This window comes from Dromiciops gliroides, chromosome 2 (genome assembly GCF_019393635.1).
Source record: "Dromiciops gliroides isolate mDroGli1 chromosome 2, mDroGli1.pri, whole genome shotgun sequence".
NCBI classification, from domain to species: Eukaryota; Metazoa; Chordata; class Mammalia; order Microbiotheria; family Microbiotheriidae; genus Dromiciops; species Dromiciops gliroides.
The window spans coordinates 509,503,204-509,518,291 of record NC_057862.1 but is presented as its reverse complement, the minus strand read 5'-3'; the positions used below and the strand labels follow the sequence as shown (position 1 = coordinate 509,518,291).

The window sequence follows — 15,088 nt, the reverse complement described above, 5'->3', positions numbered from 1 at the left end:
CTCAGATAGCTGATGAGTGAAAAGATGGAAGAACTCCATAACCTTGCCATTAACTACGTATTTATGAAATTTGCCATAATTACAAATTTATGAAATCTAATCTCAACTGGGCCCTCACTGCTGCAAAGCAATCCTTTTACTCTTGTCTAACGGATAGTCCCCGCTGTATCCATTCTAAACTTTGTCTTCTCTCCTTAAGCCTCAGCTCTCTCACTCCACCCCTTCTGCTACTGCCTCCTAACACAGGACTCTGTCACACACTTTACAGAGAAAACAGAGGACCTCTTCCTCTTCTATATTTCAGTTCTCTGACATCTCCTATGGTCTCCTCCTATGCTTCAGTCTCTGATGAAATGTGGCACTTCTCAACAATGGCAAGCCTGAATTGATCCTAATCCTTCCTTTATGCTTTAGTAGTTTTTATCTTAATTATTCCTCTCCCTGCCCTCCACCACTTCCTAATCTTTACTCTCACCCTTTTTCTATTGGTTCCTGCTCTGCTTCCAACAAACAAGCCCAGGTTCCCCCATTCCTTAAAAATGCTTAATTGATGCTACTAGCATACCCATAAGCTCTTCACTCCTTTTTTATAGCCAAATTCCTAAATAAATAAATAAATAAATAAATAAATAAATAAATAAAATCTGGTTACACTCATTTATCTCTACTTTCACCTCACTAACTTAAATCTGAGTTCTGACTTCATCATTCAAAAGAAACTGTTCTCCAAGATAACCAATGATTTCTTAATTTGTAAATTCCATGACCTTTCCTCATTATTACACCCTCTTGATATCTCTGAAGCATTTGACATGGTTAACTACCACTTCTGGATATTCTTTCCTCCCTGGGGTTTCTGACACTATACCCTCATTTTTCTCTTAACATTCATTCTTAATCTTCTCCTAAGAACCTCGTTCAGTTCCTTCTCACAAATACACACAGCATCCGTGGGAGGAGTGGGCTTAAACTTAGACCATAATAGTAGTGAGGTACACATGTAAGAAATATGTGTGACAAGGTTTAACTCACATCACCTGCTCTAAAAGTCCTCTCTGTGTAGAAACCTCATGCCGAACCCTCATTGTTTGTCCTTCATTCTCAAAGAGGACCAATGACATCATGAGTGAAATGTCTTGACCTGAATTTGATTTGAGGGAGGCAGAGCTGTACAAAGTTGTCAGCCTTGCTCTCTCCCTCCAGAGCCATTAGAGTCTAGTGGCAAGATGCACTGTTGATGAAGTAATGTATCATGAATTTTTTGTGAGTGAATTATTTATTTTTGCAATTGTTCTCCAATGACATTCAACAACTCTAGATCAGAGGTAAGGAAACCAGATTGTGGCAGTTGCCCAGGGATGAGGACTGACAGGTCAGAAATGATGGGAGGTTGGAAAGCAATAGATTCTAGGATAGTAACTAATGAGACAATATGGCAAACTATAGGCAAAATGTTGGGTACAGAAGAAAGTGAATTCTCAATAAAGTAGATAGACTGGGAGAATATGAATGAGCCAAGCGACTGACACATGAAGAGTTTGTTAAATAACTACGTAGTCATTGGGGCTGTAATTCACTTAAACCCTTATATTAGGTCAAAATATTTATGATAAGCAGTATTATATAAATTCTTTAGCCCTATTTAATTTGTTTTCCTATCATTACATGTTTCCAATTTAAATTTTTTTTAATTAATCATTCTTTAATTTTTATTTTTAAAATGTTCTGATACCAGTTTAAGGAACTTGCCTAGAAGAGAGAAGGCAAGGAGGACATCATATCTATGTTTAAGAATATAAAGGACCCTCATGGAAACATCAGACTGCTTCTGATGGCCTCAAAGAAAGGAATGAAAAGTAATTGGTGGAAGTTGCAAAAAGGCACATTTAGGCTTGATGACAGGAACTTGGTTCCTATTAAGTCCCAGCTAAGATCCTTCTAAAACTTCTTTCCTAATCCCTCTTAATATTAGTGCCTTCCCAGGGCAGCTAGGTGGCACAGTGGATAAAGCACCGGCCTTGCATTCAGGAGTACCTGAGTTCAAATCCGGCCTCAGATACTTGACACTTACTAGCTGTGTGACCCTGGGCAAGTCACTTAATTCCCATTGCCCCGTTAAAAAAAAAAAAATATATATATATATATATTATATATATATATATTTATATATATATATTATTATTATTATATATATATTATATATATAATATATATATATAATATATATATTATATATATATATTATTATTATTATTATTATATATATATATATTATATATATATATATTAGTGCCTTCCCTCTGTTGATTATGCCTAATTTGTCCTGTATGTCACCTAATTGGTAGTGCAGTAGAATACTGGTCCTGGAGTTAGGAAGACCTGAGTTCAAATCCAGTCTCAGATATTAGCTGTGTGAACCTGGACAAGTCACTTAAGCATTCTTTGCCTCAGTTTCCTCATCTGCAAAAGGGGATAACAATAGCATCTACCTCCCATGGTTGTTCTGGTTATCAGATGAGATGTTATTTGTCAAGATCTTGTCACAGTGCCTGGCACAGAGTAGGTGCTATGGAAATGTCTGCTATTATTATTATGTTGCACATAATTATTCTCTTGTTGTCTTCCTCATTAGACTATAAGAAACTTGAGAATAGGATCTGTGTTGTTTTGTTTTCTATCCCCATTGCTTAGCAGAGTGCCTGGAACACAATAGGCTTTTAATAATTGCTTACGGATTGACTAAATGACTGAATTAGAACTATAACAAAGTGAAATGGGCTGCCTTAGGAGACAGAAGATTCCCACTACCACTACCACCACTGAAGGTCTTCAAGTGCTCATCAAGAGGAGGTAATATCTGCCACCTATTAGGTATACTGTAGAGTGAGGGGACTCTTTCTTAGATAGGGGTCAACCTGCATGGCTGCTGAGGTCTAAAATTCTGTAATTCTGTGAAATGCTTCCCTAGTCCTACCCACATAGCCAGGTGAACCCTCCACTCTATAAGAGAAGTTTAGGTTAAAGAATCACAAAGTTACAAGCTTGAAGGGAACTTCAAAGGCCATTGACAATACAAATGGTTTCACAACATAAGAAATACAAATCATTTATGAAATACACTGAGTACATGCATACTTAGTTTTTGATTATTAACATACACACTGAATTTTACACCATTTACTCTTCCATTCTCTTAAATTTACTGCATTATATAAACATTGGTCAAAGTTTCTTCCTATATGATAACAAAGAAAAATGAAAAAGGTTCACAACAGTTTGCAACAAATATTTCCTGAATTCCAAACCTCCTATTGCCCATCAATTGGGGAATGGCTGAAAAAGTTGTGGTATAAGATCATAATGAAATATTACCATGCTACAAGAAAGGATAAGTTCTATGATCTTAGAAAAACATGGATAGACTTGAATGAAATAATGAAAAGTAAAATTAGCAGAATGAAGAGAACATTATATACAGTGACAGCAATATTATTTTAAGAACAACTTTAGGGGCAGCTAGATGGCGCAGTGGATAGAGCACTGGCCCTGGATTCAGGAGTACCTGAGTTCAAATCTGGCCTCAGACACTTAACACTTACTAGCTGTGTGACCCTGGGAAAGTCACTTAACCTCAATTGCCCTGAAAAAAAAAAAACAACAAACAACTTTAAGTGACTATCATTTTGACTATTATAAATACACAAATGAACTACAAAGGTCCTATGTGCATCCAGAGAAAGAAATGATAAAGAGATTTATAGAATGATTTTACATGTGTGTGTGTGTGTGTGTGTGTGTGTGTGTCTAATGGTAGCCATCTATAGGGTGGTGGGGGAGAAGGGGAAAAAAGTTACATGATAACTTTATTATATTTTTAAAAGGAATAGCAAGTTGTGTATAATAGATTTACAGTTTTATGTGCAATCATCTTTTTTTCCTATTCTACTGTTATGGAAGTGCTTGTTGTATTTCTTAAGTTCAGAATAAAATAAATGAACTTTTTAAAAAAAGAATAGAATAATTATGGATATTACCTATATCTAAAGATACTGATATTTATCCTTTTTTCTTGGTTCAAGATCTGTACCTATGAGCTCATGAAGTCACTGAAATATAATTTAGATCTTTGTCATAACAACCTAGGATTAATATACCAAAATAATCTACAGTTAAATTAAAAAATGGCACCATATACAACTGCTCATTTAATGATCAAATGAAATAAATGTCAAAATATCATTCAAGGGGCAGCTAGGTGACACAGTGGATAGAGAACCAGCCCTGGATTCAGGAGGACCTGAGTTCAAATCCAGCCTCAGACACTTAACACTTACTAGCTGTGTGAGCCTGGGCAAGTCACTTAATCCCAATTGCCTCACCAAAGAATAATATCATTCAATTAGCTGATAAGTGATGGAATAGGCAGCCTCAGGAACTAGTGAGTTCTAATTTTGCTTTAAGTCAGCTGGTATCTGGATATCACTTAACAAGAATGTTGGAGAATGTAGCAAGGTATGAATTGGACTATATGGTTTACAAGATTCTTTCCAAACCTGAGATTCTGCTGTCTCCATCATAATTTCTCCAGAAGAGTATTAGTCTATACTTTGTTTCATTTTCCCTATAAATTCTTTATTTTAACTATTTTTTGAGTTCATAATGTAGGAAATATGCTCTTTTGATGAATTTAAAACATAACTATATGCCTTCACAATTTACTTCCAAATGAAAAGAGCCTATAGCCTGCTACTGATCTTTTGGAGAAAAAGAATCTTTATTTTCCCATTCCTTTGTAAGAAGTATTTCTTCTGATCTGGTTCATTGATTACCAATGCAAATGACATTAAGTTTTGGTCTTTTTAATAGTGCAGTCAATGTGCTGGACATGAATCAATGATCTGCAATTATGCACTGTTTCCATGGATTTGCTGACTCAAATATTTGAGAAAATGAATTAATATTATGTAGCATTTGCAAGATGACTAATCAGGGTAAGGTTCTGTCTGTGGTCATAGAATAGAAAAAAAAAACTAAACTGGCCCACATATAGCTCCAACTCAGAGTATTGATCTCATTTACATCAATACAACCAACTTCAACTTAATGGGTGTTTGATACAAGGCCCTGGAATAAATGATTAGCACAGTGCCTGGAGCTTAATAAATGATTATTGATTGATAGATACTAGAGATAGAAAACTGGAAAAAATTACAATAGTCTCTGTCTTTAAATGAGATTATGGCGGGGGTGAAGAGGGAGAAGGAGGATATAAAATGTATACATAAATTATTATAATACATAGTAAGGACAGAGGAGAATCACAGGCAAAATGCTCCAAGAAAATTTAATGAGAGTGATCACTTTCAGCTCAGAGGAGGGAGTGGCATCTGAACTTGGCCTGGAAGAAAGAGGATTCCAAGAAATAAATATGAGAAGAGAGTGTGTTCCCAACATGAGGGATGGCCTTCAAATCCATAAAGTGACTTTGCCCAACAGAATCATTCAGATAAAGAACATAAGTTATTACCAGAAAGACATTTGGATTTCAAAGTTCTTTCTATCATATGCAAATGCTTCTGATCCAACAACATGCTATAAGATAATGAAATTCTGTATGTCACCAAAGATGCAGTTATTACTATGGAATTTCATACAGCACCAAGTCACTAAAAAAACCACTATTGTTTGAAACAGGAAATCACTTTTAAATTACTTTTAATGACTTTTTTGAGTGATTTGAAATTTCCCAACTAAATACTACATTGTGCTTTGAGGCCATTAAACATATTTTCACTTTTGGTCATTCTTGTGGGGATATCTACAGTCATAGAGGATGATAACTGAGTAAACAAACAAGAAAACGTGGACTATCTTTATATTACAGTTTTCTTTTGATTATTCAAACCAGTAGAGGGGAGCAGAGGCAAGATGGTGCTAAAATAATTCGTACTGACTTATAATGAAATGTGGATATTCACAGGGCTTCATAATACAAATAATCAGATCATAACTCTGACTCAAAAGCAACTAGGAAACAGTCTAGCTGCCACCATACTCTCTGCTTGTAACCTGCTCACTACTCAGAGTAAACAGCATTATCTCCCAGACAAACACAAAACACCCCTATGAAGCTTTTCCCTTTTCAGACAGTCTTCCCTGAGAGCTATGTAATTATACATTTGAATTTCAAAGGGCTTCCCTGCTGGACCAAAGGGTATCTACTGAGAACATGGTTCAAGAAGGAAGGTAATTAAGGAGAGCAGATGCCATTGCTCGGGACGCTAGCTTCGGAGGTGAAGGTCCTTGGGTCAAACTCTCCCCTGAAGATAGTACCTATGTGACTTTGGACAAGACATTTAAATTTGCTGAACCTCAGTGTCTTCATCTATAAGATGAGGACATAGACTAGTTGTCCTGAGAGTTCCCTTCCAATTCTGATCTCTGGTTCTATATTTCTCATGTGCACTTTAATGCAAAAAACAGAGAGCTGACTGCACATTTTGCTTCCAAAATGTTAAATGCACTATTAATGAACACACATTTTCCATATGAATTTGCTCAGAACTTGGTAATTTTTCTACTCTATCCCCCACCATCATTAAAAGAAAAGAAATGGGACATTTAAAACTTCTATCAGTATAGCAATGTAGATTTAAAATAAAAAACCAGGAAATCAACCTTTTTTCTCAAGGGTGAATATTAAAAGGTGGCAAGCATTCTTTCACTTACAGAATTAGAGTTTTTAGGAGCTTCCAGGATAAAACTTCACAGTACTGTCCCCACCCATATGAATGAGCAACACCCAGTCAAATCAATCCAACATAACTTTGAGTCAGGCTGCTTTTTCGCTCAAATCTGGTTTGGTGATATTATATCACCAATCCACATCTCAAATAGTGTTTCCATACAAAAATATGTCATTTTTAAGTTCACAAAATACAAGAGCACAGATTTTGAGCTGGAAGAGACATTAAACATAATGTAGTTCAATCTCCTCGTTTTACAGAGAAGAAAATGACTCCCAAGAGATTAAATGATTTTCCCAAAGTGACAGGTAAAAAATAACAAGAGCTGTGATTCAAACACAGGTCCAATTTATATTACATAATGCTCTCAGAAAAGGAGTTTGTTGCACATGAAATGAACAAACCTCTTTAGTGCTTACTATGAAAAAACAGTAAATAAATGTACATCAGTCACTTTTAATATTTTTGGAGCAGGACTATGATTTCATTAGTATAATAAATGGCATTTATATAAAGACTTAAGGTTTGCAAAACACACTATATGTGTGTGTATCAATCATTCAACCTTTACAACAACCTCATGAGGTAATTACTATTATTATCCCCATTTTATGAATGAGAAAACTGAGAAAGGTCAACTGATTTGCCCAAGAGGTAAACTGATTTGCCCATATAGCTAGTGAATGTCTGAGGCAGGAACTGACCTAAGATCTTAAAGTTCTGCCTTCCAGTCTAACCCTCAATGCACTGTATCTATTCTCTCAAAGTAAACTCCCTCTACCAATGCAAAATAGCATCTCTTTCTGTAATAAAGATTTTAATTTACATTGCAATTATTAAACTATGATTAATAAGTTAGAATATGATTATGTGAATGAGAGGTCCAAACTTAGCCACATGAAAGTTTCAAGAAGGAAGGAATTCAACAATTCAAATCCATTCAGGAAATATTTCCTGAAAAGCTACTATATACAAAACACTTGTACGATGATGTGAAGATACAAAAATAAAATTTAAAAATCCTCTTCCTCCAGGAAATTTGAGGAACCAACATGTATACAAGATAAGTAAATACAAAGTTCACAGAAAACAAATACAAAGTAATTTCAGGAGGGAGCAGACACTAACAACTTGGGACAAGAGGAACGGCCTGAGGTGGAACCAAAGATGGTTTCAAGGAATCTAGGGAATCTATCTAAGCATCAAGGGGTGAGAGAGAGCAATTCAGGGATGGAGGACCACCTATGCAAAGATACGGAGGTGGGGCTAGAATGTCATGAATGGGCAACAGCTAATAGGTCAGTTTGACTTCAATGGAAGGTGTATGAAGGGGAGTAATATGAAGGCAAAAGAACATTAGATTGTAGGTGTGTTTAAATGTCAAGCTGAGAAGTCTATATTTTATCCCAGAAGCACCAGAGAGCCCTGAGAGGTTTGGATTAGAGGATTGACAAGGTCAGATCTATGTTTTAGGAATATCCATTTGGCAGTGGAAGAGAGAGAGAAAGAGGATAGAGTAAGATGAGGAAGACCATTAGAAAGCTATAGCCCTGGCAACAAGAAGAGGGAAGATCAGAAAAGGGTTCGTGAATCATTTTTACTCATATATTCTCCATTTCTCTTACTACACCATTATACTTTCCTACCAGACAATCCACAAACATTTATTAAGTACCTATCATGTTTCAGCTCCTGTACTAAGTACTGAGAATGAAAAATAAAAAGCAAACAGTCCCTGACCTCAAGGAGCTTACATTTTATTAGGAGAAACAACATATACACATATATGTAGATATAGAAGCTATCCCCAAAGTCCTAGTGTAGTTTTAATTATCACAGCTTTAATAGCTTTAAAACTAATTATGTTTTGGTAGCTTTAAATTGAACCAGGACTTTTAGAGCATCATGTAAAATATAGTGAATAAGAGTAATTTTGGAATCAGTGCTCCATCAAAATCAATATCAAATCAAAAGGAGAAAGAACTGAATAAGTAAGGTGTCAACTCCAAAGAAATCAGAAATGAATAAAAATAAAAGCATTGATTCTAACAATCACCATTTCTGTCTAGTTGTTTATTTCCCAGGTTCCTCTTCTCATCCTAAATCCCAGAAACTCCTTCCCCTATCCCCAAAATTCCCTTTCTATTCCTTGCCTACATGATGGATCTAACATTAGGTACTAGCCAATGAGGGTCTGGTTCTCAGAGCAATGTTAAGGTAGAGGGACATGGGGTGCAGTTCTTTATCTCCTTATGAGCTGCATGTAGCCCATGAACTATTTCTTCTGTACCTGCTATATATTTTTCTGATCTGTGATAAAGGAATATTGGAGATAAAATGACCAAGCTTTGACCTTTTGAGTTTTGAAACATTGGAAGAGACTCAGAGGTCCATCAGTCAAGCATGGTAATGATTCAACCCTGAGGAGCAACCTGCTTGATGCAGCCAATACTGTACTGACCTGGAAGTCAGTGTCCTGCAAGCAAGAGAGACTCATCACCCCACAGTGAACAGAGTGGTGGTGGAATGAATGTTTGTAACAGCCACTCTCTTCAGGGACCAAGGTAGTTTGGAGAGAATGTTCCTCTGGTTCAGGGTAGAAGGGGAGATATATTTGTTCTTCTGTTCTTGCTTTATCTTCTCAGTAAATATTGCTTCATAAAAGCTACTTGATTTTGATTGGTTATCAGTTTTATTGAGGAAATGTCAATGAGGCATAATCACTGGTGATGATATAATATTTAAAGGTACAAACCAGATGGGGGCTTTAACTGGTATCAGAAGAATAACCCTACTGTCCCTTCAAGAGTACCCTTAAAACCCTAATGGGGAAATGTAGCCAACTGAGCTCTGAGGGTCCAGTTTGGTAAGCTAGGGGAATAAGTTCAGAATTCCACATGTGGGGTTTTATCATGAGGACTTTATCAATGCAAAACAGCTGACAAAATGAAGATACCCAAAAGTCCACAAACTGTCTCTGTCAACAAATACTTAATCCTCTTGCCGACCAATATCTCTTCTAGACATGATTGCTAAAGACAGCAAGAGTACAAATTAATTTGCCAAATATAAAGGAAAGTAGGAGAAATTAGCCTTGCAAAACAGTGGGAAACAGTTAAAGGAAAAAAACTCGATGTGAGACTCCTCTGGCAAATCACCCTAAAGACATTTGTGGGTGAAGTCTAAACAACTTGACTAAATACACAGCAAAGAAATCCACGCAGAAGAAAGTACAGTTTTTAAGACACCAAATGTCAATTTTTGAGATCTCAAAACAGAAGTTTGCAAAAGAAGAGATGGTACAATGATTAATTAAAAATGACCAATAAGATATCAACAAATATTAAATAACATACCTACTTTTTCATCTCCATAAAAGATTATGAGAATGAGTTATTCATGCATTTTAAGGTTGTCCCTGGTGAAAGGATAGAGGCTTTCAAATATTTTTCTAGAAGAGACCCCATCTCAAAGTCACAAAACTGACTGAGATGTATAAAATAAACATAACATTTCATTCTATCATTTTTTGATTAGGAAGAAAAAAATTGATTCAATGGAATAAACTGTAGCCTTGTAATCTTTTCTCATACAAAATGTCTCCCAAGCATATGTTACATTCGCACAAGAGCCCATGGAGATAAATTTCCTCTCCTCCTACTTAGGCTTCAAAACCTTGCAATCTAGCTTCCAACATCACCTCTCAATTGAAACAAAAAGACCTTTCCAAAGTTTCCCACAATCTCTTCATTCCTACACCTTGTGGTCTTTTCTAAACTCTCATTCTTCTTGCCCTATTAGTAGTACTTTGACAATGTTACCTTCCCTTTTTACTTTTTGTTACCTTTCCTCAGCTTTGGGGACACTGCTTTCTCCTGATTTTCCCTCCACCTTCCTGACCACTCTTTAGGCATCTTTATACTAAATCATCGTTCATGTACTGTATCCTAACTATAGTTGTCTTCCAAGACTGTCCTAGGTCTTCTCCCACTGCACTTTCTTGGTGATTTCATCTGCTGCCTTCTGCTTCATCCAGGTAACTCTCATATCTTTCAAGTGGCTCAGTCAATAGTGTTCCAGACCTGGGATCAATCAATCAATCAAAATTTATTAAGCGCCTACTATATACTGTCCTAAATGCTAGGGATGTAAAAGAGGCAAAAGATAGTCGCTGTAGGGCAATGGATTAAGCACTGGCCCTGGATTCAGGAGGACCTGAGTTCAAATACAATCTCAGACACTTGATACTTACTAGCTGTATGACCCTGGGGAAGTCACTTAACCCTCACTGTCCCACACACAAAAAAAATTTAAAGATAATTTCTGCCCTCAAGGATCTTACAATCTAATGACAGGAGGACCTGAATTCAAATTCAGTATCAGACACTCATTAGCTGTGTAAATCCTGGGCAAGTCATTTAACCCCCTCTTACTTTTTTCATCTATATGATGGGAATAATAATGGCACCTACTTCCCACTGGTTTTTATGAGGACCAAAAGAGATTTAAAATATATATATATATATATATATATATACATACACATAAAGCACTTAACACAGACATCATGTAGTATGTACCACATAAATGTTAGGCATTATCATTATCTATCCATACACTCTCCTGAACTCCAACAACTATTAGTATTCTCCAAATAAATGTCCTGTTATTGAACTCAATTTGTCCAAAGTGAAATTCATTACCTTCTCACCTAAATCTATCTTTCTCCAAACTCCTCTCTTTCTGCTGAGGATGTCTCTAGCCTTCTAATCCACCAGATTTATAATCTCCAAATTAACTATATCAAATCATTTACCAAATTTTGTTGATTCTCACTCCACAATGTCTCTGTATAATCCATCTCTTTTCAACTCACAGAACTGCCCTAATTAAAAGTCCTCATCACCTGTCCTGACCTTTTAAAATAGGCTCCAAATAAGATTCCTAGTTTCCAGTTCTTCCTTTCTTTATTTCATATTCCACACAACTACCAAAATTTTCTTCCTAAAGAACAAATATTACCATGTCACTCTCCTATTTAAAATCATTCAGTGGCTTCTCATCAACACTGGGATAAAATACTAATCCCTTAGATTTGTATATAAAGCCCTTCATAATCTTGATCCAATCTTCTTTTCCAGGGTTAGTTCACATTATTCCCCTTCCCATGTAATCAAATTGGCCTCTTTTCAGGAACTTTGCATTCTCTCTCCCACCTCAGTGACTTTTCACAGTATCTTTCCAATGCCTAGAATACACTCCTTCCTCACTTCTGTGGACCATATCAGCAAAATTATAGATCCAATATAGCTTTGATGCATCTTAATGTATGTGCAGTATAGATTTGTTCATAACATTTAACTCTGCTTTGTACAACTGAAAGAGCAATATCATGCCAACAGGCATTTCATATTTTGATCATGGCAGTGGTTCTTTTCCAGAAGTGGATTCCTTTGATTGCTTTACCAATAATAGTCACAAAATGATTATCATTGTATTTTCTTTTTGCTTCAGTTATTAGCACCAATAGAATAAAATAGAGCATTTTCCTCCCATGAAGCAACTTGCTTAGAGATATCTAAAATATAAAAAAGATCCTGAAAATTTCTTTTATTCTGAAAGCTGAAAATCATTAAACCACTCTCAAGAGTTTCTTTTATTTGAAATACAAAAATTTCAGAGGAATTACTGGATTTCAAGAGATGAAGGAAACTCATTATCACTACAGTAAAACTCAAAAGTTATAAAGGCTAGTAATAGTTTTCTATAACTTTGGTAATTTTTACTTTTCTACTGATTTTCATAAACTTTAATTTTAAAATAGTCACTATAAAGGTCCAAAAGAGAAATACACATGTAAGTACAAGACAGTTGGGGTATCCCTGAATAAGCACATCTTTCTAATTGATTAAAAGTAATTATGGCATTCATTTTGTTTTAAAAAACACAACTGTGTATCTAACTACAAATACTGAGACAACATTAAATTGTATTGTGAAAGCAGTGGAATAGATCCTTATTAAATAAAAACATGCAAATTAATGCCACATCATCTTTAAGGACTACACTTTTTTTTATTTAAAAAAAGAGAGTGAACAGGTGGCTTTACAGTTTTTCTGTTTTTAAATCCATTCCTTCCAAACTCTTTTCTCAGCATCAGAGTGAAAACTCACCTGAATATTTGTTACACAGAATCTAAAATCCTCACAGTGATCTAACTGTTACTTTATGACAACTGAAGAAAAAAATAAAATCAGATTGTATGTTACTCTGGTAAGTAATATGAGATAAGAAATTTTGCCTCATACTAAAAAATCATCAGTGACTGAAAATGACATTAAATTTTGGCTAAGGTGCTCAGATTTTTTCCCTCAAAATGTGGAGGGAAACAAGTCTGTCCAAGAACATAACTATTAATTATGATTTTACATTAGGTGGTGAGCACCCCAAAAAGGGGATGATTATGATGTCTGATGGGACAGTAGGAAAGGAGGCACCTGTTAGCCAATCAGATCACAGATGCCTTCAGTTCCTTAGCATTGATGGTTCTGAAGTGTGAAGCAAGGAAAAAGTACTTTTCCCAATAAAAAAAGTAAACATCAATGATCTTTCCTCCATAAGTGGAACACATTATTTTATAGGAGAAATATACACCTATATTCCTAATATAGCCTTACCTTCTTCCTTGCTATGCAACTTAAGAGATCCACAGCTTTAAATGACATACTAAAAATATCACTTAAAAAAGTGGCGATACACCCATAAACAGAAGAGATTTGCTAGGACACAATATTCCCTGATGGGAGCTGATGAGAACAATAGCAGAGGACTAAGAGTTCCCAGTCACAGTGCTTTTGTAAGGGACTGCAGAACCCATTCCAGAGAAACACAATTCTCTGATCTAGCAAATTTGCTGATGTTGCCTGGGATGGTCAAACTGAGTTCGATGAGTTCTAGTAGGGGGAGGGGAGGGGGGAGGGATGCACAAAAAGAAATGAAAAAAAAAAAAAACTTCCCCACCCAGTGAAATCGACATCATGGATACTGAGATTTTTCCCCCAAAGGAAGGAGAAAAATGCTTCTCCTCCCAACATATGCTTCCCAAAGTAAATTGGACACGTCACTGAATCTTTTCCCCCACCCCCCACCCCCTTATGCACTTTCTGCTAGGCAAGGAAACTCCAACGGCTAAGACGCCTCAGGAAGGGAGACCCAGTCTGGCAAGAGTGGCAGCACTCACCATCAGCGATCAGATCCCCGCTGTACAAATGCCGCCAGTTTCTTAGGAGAGTGACTTCTGCCAGCCAGGGTTTCCCTCTGGCTTCTTCTGTCCTCCTTCACTCCTGTACTCCTGTGTGTGATTGCCTTCAGCTCATTTATCTGACGTGCCTGGAGTGTAAGTGTGTTGAGCATGTATTCTGTGTCTCTCTAGTCCAGCTCAGATTTCTTACAACGGAGATCAAGCAAGCCTACTGAGCAGCATTTCTTTTTTCTTTTTTTTTTTTTCCTCCTTATTTGAGTACTCTGTGATTGGTGGGCCCTGGGAGCCTCTCCGAGAAGCTATTGGTCGCTCTTTCTGCCTATTTCCTTGCAGCTGGCTGGAAAGGGTAGGTCACTGAGCTGGGGAGCCAGTTCTCTCGCCTCCCCCTCCACCCATACACATCGACCACATTCCTGAAAGGCCATGTGATCCACCTCATTGACTCCTCTTTGCACAGCTGTGGGAGGAAGAAGCGGACTAGCTATGTCTCCACCTTCTGCGTGCAGAGCTCCGTGATGTGGCCCTGGCTTCCCCACGTTATAAGTTTTAGTGCAGCTGATAGATAACTTAAGGTTGGGAGCCTCTGGCTTAATAATGATGCCTTCCCCTCGGGGAACTGCAGTCGTGCACAGACCTGGCAAGTCCCCAGGCTTTTGGAAAGTGGGACTATGACTTCACATGCATTTTGAAGTTAATTCTAAAACAAACAGAAAGGGGTTTAAGCTTTTCGGATCCCTTTCCCTGGTCTCCCAGGCAAACTCATCTTGTGACCTCATTTGCTACTGTCATGATCAATGCAATTATTATTATTACAGGTAATACAACATTTTTAAAAAATAGATTTAGAGCCGAAAAAGGTCTTACAGATCAACTAATGCAACCTTACTTTAAAGGAAATTGAGGCTGAGATAGGTTACCTGTCAGATCTCCTGACTTAAAATCCAGGGTTTTATAATCCTCTCTTTTTGAAGTTATGAAGCTGAGGCCTTGGAAAATGGGTAATTTGGTCAAGGTCAGAGACCTAGGAAGAATGTTCTATCCTTAAATCTTGTAAGTCCTAAATAAACGAACAAATGTGCTG

At 36.6% G+C, this 15,088-nt stretch overlaps 1 protein-coding gene across 6 annotated transcripts in view; it reads right to left on the bottom strand.

Annotated features, from left to right (window-relative positions):
• ARHGEF10 (Rho guanine nucleotide exchange factor 10) overlaps positions 1-14,210 on the bottom strand; it is a 233,289-nt gene extending 219,079 nt beyond the window's left edge. For all 6 annotated transcript variants that reach the window (XM_043985031.1, XM_043985030.1, XM_043985033.1 and 3 more), the window contains exon 1: positions 13,987-14,210. The gene's annotated coding sequence lies outside the window, so the exon portion shown is untranslated. The remainder of the gene's footprint in view (positions 1-13,986) is intronic.
• Between the last annotated feature and the right edge of the window lie 878 nt (positions 14,211-15,088).